The sequence below is a fragment of the Carassius gibelio genome, chromosome B25 (genome assembly GCF_023724105.1).
Source record: "Carassius gibelio isolate Cgi1373 ecotype wild population from Czech Republic chromosome B25, carGib1.2-hapl.c, whole genome shotgun sequence".
In the NCBI taxonomy this organism is placed as follows: Eukaryota; Metazoa; Chordata; class Actinopteri; order Cypriniformes; family Cyprinidae; genus Carassius; species Carassius gibelio.
In genome coordinates, this window is record NC_068420.1 from 24840990 (window position 1) to 24851482 (window position 10493).

Consider the following 10493-nt stretch of genomic DNA (forward strand, 5'->3'; position numbering starts at 1 on the left):
TTTTGAATGGCGCGCCTGACGTCGGATCAACGTTAACCCGATGAGCAAAACGATGTTGGATCGACGTCGGAGATTCGATGAACGGATATTGAGGAACTCTGATTCGATGTCAGTTTGCTATCGGGGGCGCCACATGACGGCGCCACATGACAGCAATCTGTCTGACAGATGTAAATCTTCTAAGTGGCTGTGCGTGCAAACTGCCATCGTTAATCTTGCAGAGATGGCGAGCTTGAGCGGGGAGTTCTTTGGCGTGAGTGAGCAGGAGTAAGTATTCTGATTAATTATTTTGTATAGTATTTTAAAATGTAACGCCAGTACGCCATATTAAGTTAATTGCCTGCGAGCTTCTCCTCCTGTCTGTATGGTAATGCGACAGAGAGTCATGTGGTTATGACGCAATCGTTAGCCTATTTTTACAAAAACTGTTTATACGGGGCCATAATGTAACATAGAAGGTAATGGAGCCCTTTATACATTGTCGTGTATCTTTAGAAATAAATAATGGACAAACGGAGTCTTTAAACGCCTCAGATGTAAAGTTATTCGCTGTCAAAGTGACGCCAAAATGAATGGGAGTCAATGGGAATACTAACGCAAGTGAAGTTCTGCTAAAAGATGGCAGCTCCCACCCGACTTCAACTTCCGGTCGAGTTCCTTCTCCCCGCTCCAAGTCCAAAATGGCAGCAAGAAAACGTGGCAATGCTGATAATGAGAAGGGAAACCCCGTAGGCGCAATTCAATTAAAAAATGTTTGTTCATTCAACTTGGTTAATGATGTTGCTATAATATTTTGCAAAATATTGTTGGACTAACATGCATTTTTACATAGACTCACAATATTCACAATTCATATTATCTGTAACTAAAAAAAAAACTGTTTGCTGAACAAAGGGTCGTTTTATTTTTTACAGTGTACTATAATGTTTAATGTCAAGTGGGATGTGCTGAAAAAAGATTCTGTAGATAAACACCTCAGGGGAGAATGGTTTGAAATGGAGGATTGTCAAAATAAAGATTTCAGTCAAATGTTTTATAATTTTCTTAAATGAATAGGTGTGTACTCATCACACTCTCTATCCCATGCAAGGATTAGCATCAATTTAAAACAAAAACAGCCCCCAAAAAAAGTGAATTGTGTCATCTGCTATCTGAACAAGATGACTAAATCTAGTCGAGTCATAAAAATATAATTTACAAATCAATTTACAATCAAAAAAACTTTTACAATTGTATTCTGAATTCTATATGCATTGTGAACATTTGTACAGTATAAAAACCATTACATCTATGGAATGTCCCATAAAACATGGAAAACCAACGTGTGTGTGTGTGTGTGAAAGAGAGTGTGAGAGAGAGAGACCAAAGAATCCGCTAGTGTTGATTCATTGTCTAAACCACAGCTTATTTTAAATTTGGTTTATCTTGTCATATCATGTTATGTACTTTGATTTCTTTTAACAATATTGTTTAGCACCATGGTCAACCATTGCTGTTTTATTGTGCTTCATGAACTGAACTAAAGCATGATTCTGTGCATATAAAATGAGATGGATGTTGTAAATCCATAAGCACAAGCATATAGATGATACTTGTATCTTCTGTCAGTTAGACCTCATAACTACCTTCACAGTCAAAAATAAATTGTTAGGTGAGGTTAATTTGGTGGATAGGGGCAGTGAGCAAGGATGTTGAATCGTTTTTAACTTAAGACTCCTCATAAGTTTATCTTTTCAACCTACAGATCAGGTTGTACTGGTCCTACAGAGGTGTTAGCAATATAGATGAGGTAGAAAGACAGGTCCGGACATACCACCTTTTGTGAAGCATATAGAAATTGTGATGGGTAATATTCTTGGTGAAACTTTAATGATATTTTTCATTTTTTAAATTTTAGGTGCTTTATTGCCATGGGAAATATTTTGTAAATTCGTATTGCCAGATCCTTCCAGTATTGTTGCAAACAATCAAAACAGTGATGGCTTAGCTATAATATTGAGCCAATAGATCAAGCAAATCTGAAACACTTACAGGTTTGAGATGGAAATGTGTTTGGATATCTTCCAACCCCAAACAAACTGCATTCCTGTTAACAAACATATTAAAACATAATATTGGACACAGACTACATCACACGAGGAAAACAGACAGGGGAGAAGCTTTTGGTTCTAGTGTCTAGAAACCAGTCCACCAAAAGTGTTGACCTAAAACACAAACACAGAAGCCCGAGGCCCAGACAACCTCCTTGCTTAGGGCTAGATGTAGTGTCTATGTATTAACATATACCATTTGTTGGGCCTTTTTCACAATGGAGTCAATGTGATTGTCCCACTTAAGGTTTTGAGAGATGGTGGTTCCCAGGAATCTGAATGACTCCACTGCAGTCACAGTGCTGTTCATGATGGTGAGTGGGGAAAGTGCAGGTGGGTTTCTCCTAAAGTCCACGATCATCTCCACTGTTTTGAGCGTGTTCAGCTCCAGGTTGTTAAGACTGCACCAGACAGACAGCTGCTCAACCTCTTGTCTGTAAGCAGACTCATCACCGTCCTGGATGAGGCCGATGAATGTAGTGTCGTCTGCAAACTTTAGGAGATTGACAGAGGGGTCTTTAGAGGTGCAGTCATTGGTGTACAGGGAGAAGAGCAGAGGGGAGAGAAAACATCCCTGAGGGGCACCAGTGTTGGTGGAGCAGCTGTTTGACATGAATTTCCCCAGTCTCACTAACTGTTGCCTATCTGTCAGAAAGCTGGTGATCCACTGACAGATAGAGCTCGGAACAGAGAGCTGGGTCAGTTTAGTCTGGAGGGATGTTGGGATGATGGTGTTGAAAGCCGAACTAAAGTCCACAAACAGGATCTTCACATAAGTTCCTGTTTTGTCCAGATGTTGCAGGATGAAGTGCAATCCCATGTTGACTGCATCATCCACGGACCTGTTTGCTCGGTACGCAAACTGCAGGGGGTCCAGTAATGGTCCAGTGATGTCCTTCAGATAAGCCAGAACCAGTTTTTCAAATGACTTCATGACGACAGACGTTAGAGCCACATGTCTTGTGTCCTGTTATCTTGGGTTTCTTTGGAATGGGGATTATGGTGGAGCGTTTGAAGCAGGAAGGCACTTCACACAACTCCAGGGATCTGTTGAAGATCTGTGAAAAGATGGGGGCCAGCTGGAAACACTTCGCTGTGCAACTGGCTGTTGGACTTTCTGACTGGAAGACCTCAGGCAGTACAGGTCGGCAGCAACACATGCAGCACCATCACACTGAACACTGGGGCCCCCCAAGGATGTGTGCTGAGCCCCCTCCTCTTCACTCTGCTGACCCACGACTGCACACCGTCACACAGCTCCAACCTCTTTATTAAGTTTGCAGATGACACGACTGTGGTGGGTCTCATTAGCAACAAAGATGAGACAAACTACAGGAGTGAGGTGAGCCGCCTGGCCATGTGGTGCAGTGACAACAATCTGTCTCTGAACATGGAGAAGACAAAGGAGATTGTTGTAGACTTCAGGAGAGTACACACTCAGCACGTTCCTCTGACCATCAACGGTGCGACTGTGGAGAGAGTTCACCGGGGTCTGAGAGTAACGCAATTTCAATTCTCTGTATGTATGTACTGTACATGTGGAAATTGACAATAAAGCAGACTTAAAAAAATGATGTGCGCCAGGTCTTCAAGAAGAACAAAAGAAGAAAAGCACCAGGCCCAGATGGCGTTACACCACTGAAAATATGTGCTGACCAGCTGGCCCCCATCTTTTCACAGATCTTTAACAGATCCCTGGAGTTGTGTGAAGTGCCTTCCTGCTTCAAACGCTCCACCATAATCCCCATTCCAAAGAAACCCAAGATAACAGGACACAAGACCTGTGGCTCTAACGTCTGTCGTCATGAAGTCATTTGAAAAACTGGTTCTGGCTTATCTGAAGGACAAACTCATTCAGGTCGTTAGCAAGTCGTTGATTAGCCTCAGTGCAAGGGGATGGTGTCTTGTAGTTTGTGATGGCTCTCAGTCCTCTCCACACTGAAGTTGAGTCATTGGAAGTAGACTGATCTTCCAACTTTTTAGCGTAGGTCTTTTTAGCCACTTTAATCTCTTTGTTCAGTGTGTTCCTTGGCTGATTGTACAAGACTCTGTCCCCATTTCTGAAGGCATCCTCTTTGGCCTGATGAAGATGTCTGAGTTTTACTGTAAACCATGGCTTATCATTGTTGAATGTTAAATAAGTCCTGGTAGGAATGCATATATCCTCACAGAAACTAATAAAGGATGTTACAGTCTCTGTGAGTTCGTCCAGATCGGTGGTAGCAGCTTCAAAAACACTCCAATCAGTGAGGTCAAAACAAGATTGTAAATCCTGCTCTTTTTCGCTGGTCCATCTCTTCACAGTCCTTACTACAGGTTTAGCAAATTTTTATTTTTTTATTTAACCTTTATTTAACCAGGAAAGTCCCATTGAGGTTAAAACCTCTTTTTCAAGGGAGTCCTGGTCAAGAGCCAGCAAAAACACAGTCAATTACATTTATAAAAGTTATACAATACAAATAATTTAAAACATTTGCAATTTAAACAGGTCATTTCAGGTTCTCTCAATCTGGACTTAAGAGCATTTAAGGAAATGAGTTCAGATAATTTCAAGTCTTTTTGCAAAAAGTTCCATGCAGAAGGAGCTGAGTAGACAAAAGCCCTTTTTTCCAGTTCTGTACGGGCAAATGGAACAAAGAGCAGCAAGTGATAATTTGATCGCAATGAATAAGAACCAACACTTCTCCATGTGATTAAACTACAGATGTAGGATGGCAAAAGACCAAGCATAGCCTTATAGATAAAAGTATGCCAGTGCCCTGATCTCCTGTTGGACAACGATGGCCATGCCACTCTCGAATATAATTCACAATGATGAGTCAAGTTTGTACAATTCGTAATAAATCTCAGATACGCATGATAAACAGTGTCAATCTTATACAGACATTGTGCTGAAGCGGTCCTATACACCAGGTCTCCATAATCTAAGACAGATAAAAATGTTGCAGTGACTAGCTGCTTTTTTGCTTTAGAAGAAAAACAAAATTTATTTCAAAAGAAAAAGGACAGCTCAAGTTTTTGCCTGTAAGACGGTATAAGATGAATCAGACAGTGATCAGAACGTCCCAAAGCTGCTCGTGGTACAGAGTGATATGCATCCTTTATTGTCGTGTAACAGTGATCCAGTATATTACTGTCTCTGGTGGGACTTGTAACATTATACTGTCCTCCCTTCATGTATTATCTTTATGAAGTTTGACAGCAAGTTAAACTCCATCCATTATAATCAAGAAATGCAAGTTGAAGTTTCAGCATTTATTGTAACTTGATCTCACAACATTACGATGGATCAGAGTGAAACTAAAGAAAAGAAATACAATCTCCAATTAGACTCATAACTAAACATAGCTCCAAATAACACAACTAATAACTTTACATAATGTCAATATATACTTTTGAGTTACCCAAAGCAAGTACATAAATAAAACTTACAGCTATTGCTCTTCAAAACTTCCAAAGGCAAGGAATGATGAGGATTATCCAAAGAAAAACACTCAGAGCAACATGCATCGTCCATGTGCCTAGCTGCACTTCCTGATATATATATAACCTGCAGTTTCTTTAACAACCACTAGCACCATAACAATAATAACTTGGACACATACTGTGAAACCGGTACAGAACACTCCCCGCCTGATGTCATTAGACATCAATATAGCTTATAACATTTCAGTCCTTTTTTGAAGGAAGCAAAATGACCTGTGAAATTGGTCTGAAGAACTTTTTGGTTGTACCTTGAGAAGTCGTTTTAACCTCTACTTTTCTTACATGTCCGTCTGCACTTGGGAATGTATGGGTGACCATTGCCATTGGCCAATCATTGCAACAAAGGGTACTAGCTTTCAAAATAACAATATCTCCAACTTGAAGATTGGTGCATGATTCAGTCCATTTGCATCTTTGTTGCGAGATGGGAAGGTACTCTTGCCTCCAGCAGGTCCAGAACTGATTTGCAAGGATCTGTATTTTTTTCCACTGACTTCCATAAAGATCCTTCTCAGAGAAGTTACAGGTAGGAACTCCAAGAGGAAATCCAGTCTTCTGGGTGATCAGAATGTTAGGGGTTGGTAGCAATGGCATCTCTGGGTCAGAGGAGACTGGAACCAGTGGTCTGGCATTGATTATTGCAGACACTTCCGCCATCAGAGTACACAGAACCTCATGAGTAAGCTGGATCGATTTGTTTTCCAGCAGCACACTGTCAAGGTTTCTGCGTGTAATCCCTATCATTCTTTCCCACACACCACCCATGTGTGATGCGTGAGGTGGGTTAAATTGCCACGAGCAGCCTTGTTCACTTAGATACTTTTGGACAGTGAGTTCTTTGCATGCTACAATGAAATTTGTTCCACAATCGGATCTTAGCTGTTTTGCTGGTCCCCTTATAGAAAAAAGCGACGTAATGCATTTATACAGCTGGATGTATCCATGGATTCTATTACTTCCATATGCACGTAAAAAGGACTGCCCAACATTTACGGTTTGCTGTACCTCCTCTAGTGCGTCGAGTCAAAACTGTCCATGGGCCAAATACATCCAGTCCCACATAGGTGAAAGGAGGAGACATGTCCAGACGCTCTGGTGGAAGATCCACCATTATTTGCTGTGCAAATCTACCCCTTAGTTTTCGATGGGTTACACAATGATACAATATGGAGCTTATGAGCCTCCCGCCATTCACAATCCACAAGCCTGCAGTCCTTATTGCTCTTTCCGTGAATTGACGACCTTGATGTTTCACTTCTTGATGGTAGTGTTTCACCAACAGGGTTGTGACTTGGTTGTTCTTGGGAACAATAATCGGATTCTTCTCATGCTGATCCAGAGGAGCATTTTTCAGACGTCCACCTACTCTAAGCAGATCAATGTGGATCTGAGGATTGAGTTTTTAAGTGCACTGCTTCTCGGAATGTTCCTTTGTTCTGCTAAGGCACTGAAATCATCGTGGAATGTTTCTTTCTGTACAGATTTAAGGATAACAAGCTTGGCTGCTAAAAGCTCTTCAGGAGTTCTGACCCTTTTACATATGTGCCATCCTCTGCATTCATTTGTGTGAGTATTTGAGATCGGCTTGAATGAACGAACTGTGGATAAGCAGTGTGGTAGCTCTCAGGAGTGCTTTCCAGGAAGAGAAGCGTTTAAAGCGTTCTGAAGTAAGATGCCTTTCTTCAGTGAGAGTTACAAAACTTGTGACATGAGGTCGGATTTCTCCATCCAGTTCTGGCATTACCAACTCAAATGTCTTTTGAGTTTATTGTTGAACTGTGAGAGGTTTGTGCAGAAAATCTGGACCTTTAAAACACTGTGTGTTAGCAAGCTGTGATGCAGACACTGATCTGGTGGCAATATCGGCTGGGTTCTGATTTGTTGGTACGAAGTGCCACTGTTCTGGGACCGTACTTTGACGGATTCGCTGCACTCTGTTGTGTACATACACAAAAAAACGCCGGGTCTCGTTGAATATGTAGCCAAGAACTACCTTACTGTCGCAGTAAAACTTGACTGCATCTGGAACGAAATCAATTTCTTCAAGTATTATTTCTGCCATTTCAACAGGTAATACAGCTCCACACAATTCAAGGCGTGGAATGGTGGGCTCTAGACGAGGGTTCAGTTTTGCCTTGCCCATAATAAATCCTACATGACTTAGTCCTTCTTCGGTAAAAACTCTAAGATAGGCCACTGCAGCTATAGCCATGTTTGATGCGTCTAAGAACAGACATATCTCTCTATACTTCGAACTGGAAAGTGACAGTAGGACATATGTAGGTGGTATATGGAGATTTTTCAGATCTTGTAAGGAATTTTTCCATAATTCCCATTCCTCTTGTTTGGACTCAGGGAGTGGAACGTCCCTGTCGCTTGTGTCATGAGATATTTCCCGCAATAAAGCTCTTCCTTTTATAGTAACTGGTGTCACTAAACCAAGTGGGTCGTAAAGGCTGTTAATGACAGACAATACTCCATGACGAGTGAAAGGCCTCTCAGACTTTGTGACATGAAAGGTGAATGTATCTGACTCCATTTCCCAGCATAGTCCAAGACTCCGCTGACTAGGAAGAGTTTCTTAAGTAAGATCCTGGTCTTTTATGCCTTTGGATAAATCCTCTGGAGGAAAGGCTTTCATCACTGTGGTTAAATTTGAAGCTATTTTGTGGAGTTTTATATTTGACTGTGCAAGAGATTTCTGGGTACGCTTCAGTAGACTGATGGCATCCTCTTCGGTTGGCAGAGATATAAGACCATCATCCACGTAAAAATGTCGCTCAACACATTGGCGAGTGTCTGACCCATGTTCACGTTCACCTTCTTTTGCAGCACGTCTGAGACCATAGATTGCAATGGCAGGAGAAGGGCTGTTTCCAAAGACATGTACACGCATCTGGTACTCTGTGATGTCTTTTGATATGTCGTTGTCTCGGTACCACAAGAACCATAGGTACTTCCTGTGATTATCCTGTACCACAAAGCAATAGAACATCTGCTGTATGTCAACAGTCACGGCTATAGGTTCTTTTCTGAAGCGCAACAACACTCCAAGGAGAGAATTGTTCATGTCGAGCCCTGTAAGAAGGGTACTGTTCAAAGAAATACCATGGTACTATGCACTGGAATCGAATACTACCCTTATCTGGTCTGGTTTCCGTGGATGATAGACTCCAAAGATAGGTAAATACCAGGATTCCTCATTCTCTTTGAGCAGAGGAGCTAGTTCGGCGTGCCTGTTTTCAAACATCTTTCCCATGAATTCTTGAAAGTTTTCTCTAACAACTGGTCTTTTGTCCAGAGTGCGTTTCAAGGAGAGAAGTCGCTAGAGTGCTTGATCTCGATTGTTAGGGAGAAGTGATCGGGGTGTTTTGAAGGGTAACGGAGCGACCCAGAAGTTTCTCTCATCTTTGTGAAAGTCCTTCTCCATGATCTTTAGAAAGGCTTGATCTTCACATGAAAGAGCACACTTGTTGTCATCTTTAGTTCTCTCGAACACTAAGTGACCAATGTCATTGGATGTCTTTGTAACTGCATTTAGACTATTGTGTTGATTGAACTCCCCGCCATGCTTTGTCCTCTCTTTCAAAGATATGTGACTTCCACAAGGAGTAAGGAAAGAAGGTCTGCCATTTTCTAGCACATTTGTCCTAAAGCTGCTTACAGTCGGCTGATCAGGACCCAGCCTAGATCAAGTCTCTGGGCGAAGAGAGAATTATGAGTACCATTGATTTGCTGCCTGACCTTATGCACTCTAATAAGATCTCTCCCCAACAAAAGCAGGATTTGGGCATTTGAATCTAGTTTCAGAATGAATCTTGCAGTTGATTTCAATTGAGGATGACAAAGTGCTATCTCTGGGGTTGGAATTTCTGACCTGTTATCAAGGGTTTCATTGCATTCGATAAGTTGAAGAAGATCGATGCTCACAACTCCACTAAATGCTTCTATCTGGAATCCATATGCTTTCCTGCCCATCATCTCCATGACACCTGCACAGGTTTTGAATGAGTAAGAATGTGGGTTGCTTTGAACATCGAACAAATCAAAGAATTCTGAACGAGCCAAGGAGCGATTACTTTGGTCATCAAGGATTGCATAGATATTGACTGCATGCTCGGATTGTCCTTTCTTATACACTTTCACTAAGCATATTTTTGAACAAGAACGAGCTGAATGGTTACTACCACATACCTCTGTGCATTGGGAACTTACAGCAGCTGAGTCACTGAGGTTCTCTTCTCTTTCGATTTCATGTTTTGTACGCACTTGTTCTGCTGGATTTGAGGTCCAAGGAGCCAGACCTGGATGCATAGCTGTTGAGTGGAATTCACTTTCACATTCTCCGCATTTCAGTGGCATTCTGCACTCTCTGGCTAAGTGAAAGGTTGATGCACAACATCTAAAACACACACCATTTTCCTTAAGATAGGTTATGCGTTCCTTTATGGGCTTCTCTCTGAATCCTCTGCACTTTACAAGGGAGTGGGGTTTGTTATGGATAGGACAGATTTTGGTTAAATCATCTCTTTACTCCTTTTTCTCAGTTTGACATTTCAGTGGAGTGGTTATATCTGTCTTGTGTGCAGAAATTAAACCTTTGGATACAGTGTTCCTGAATGAGGGCTTCTCATACCTGGGAGTCATGGTGTTGCTGATAGACAGCTTGAAGCTGGGGTCATTTCGTGTCCTTGCTTCGCAACATACAAATTGTGTGAAAAAAGAAAACGGAGGAAAGTGCACGTTGTTTTCATCTTTATACCTTGATCCGATGGAAACCCACCTCTCCTACAGATTATGCGGCAATTTATCTACTATAGGGTTGATACCACGGGCAGTGTCCAAGTAGGTTAAACCTGGGAAGTAGCCTTCTTCTTTGGCAGATTGTAACTCCATGAGAAGATCTCCGAGTTCTCT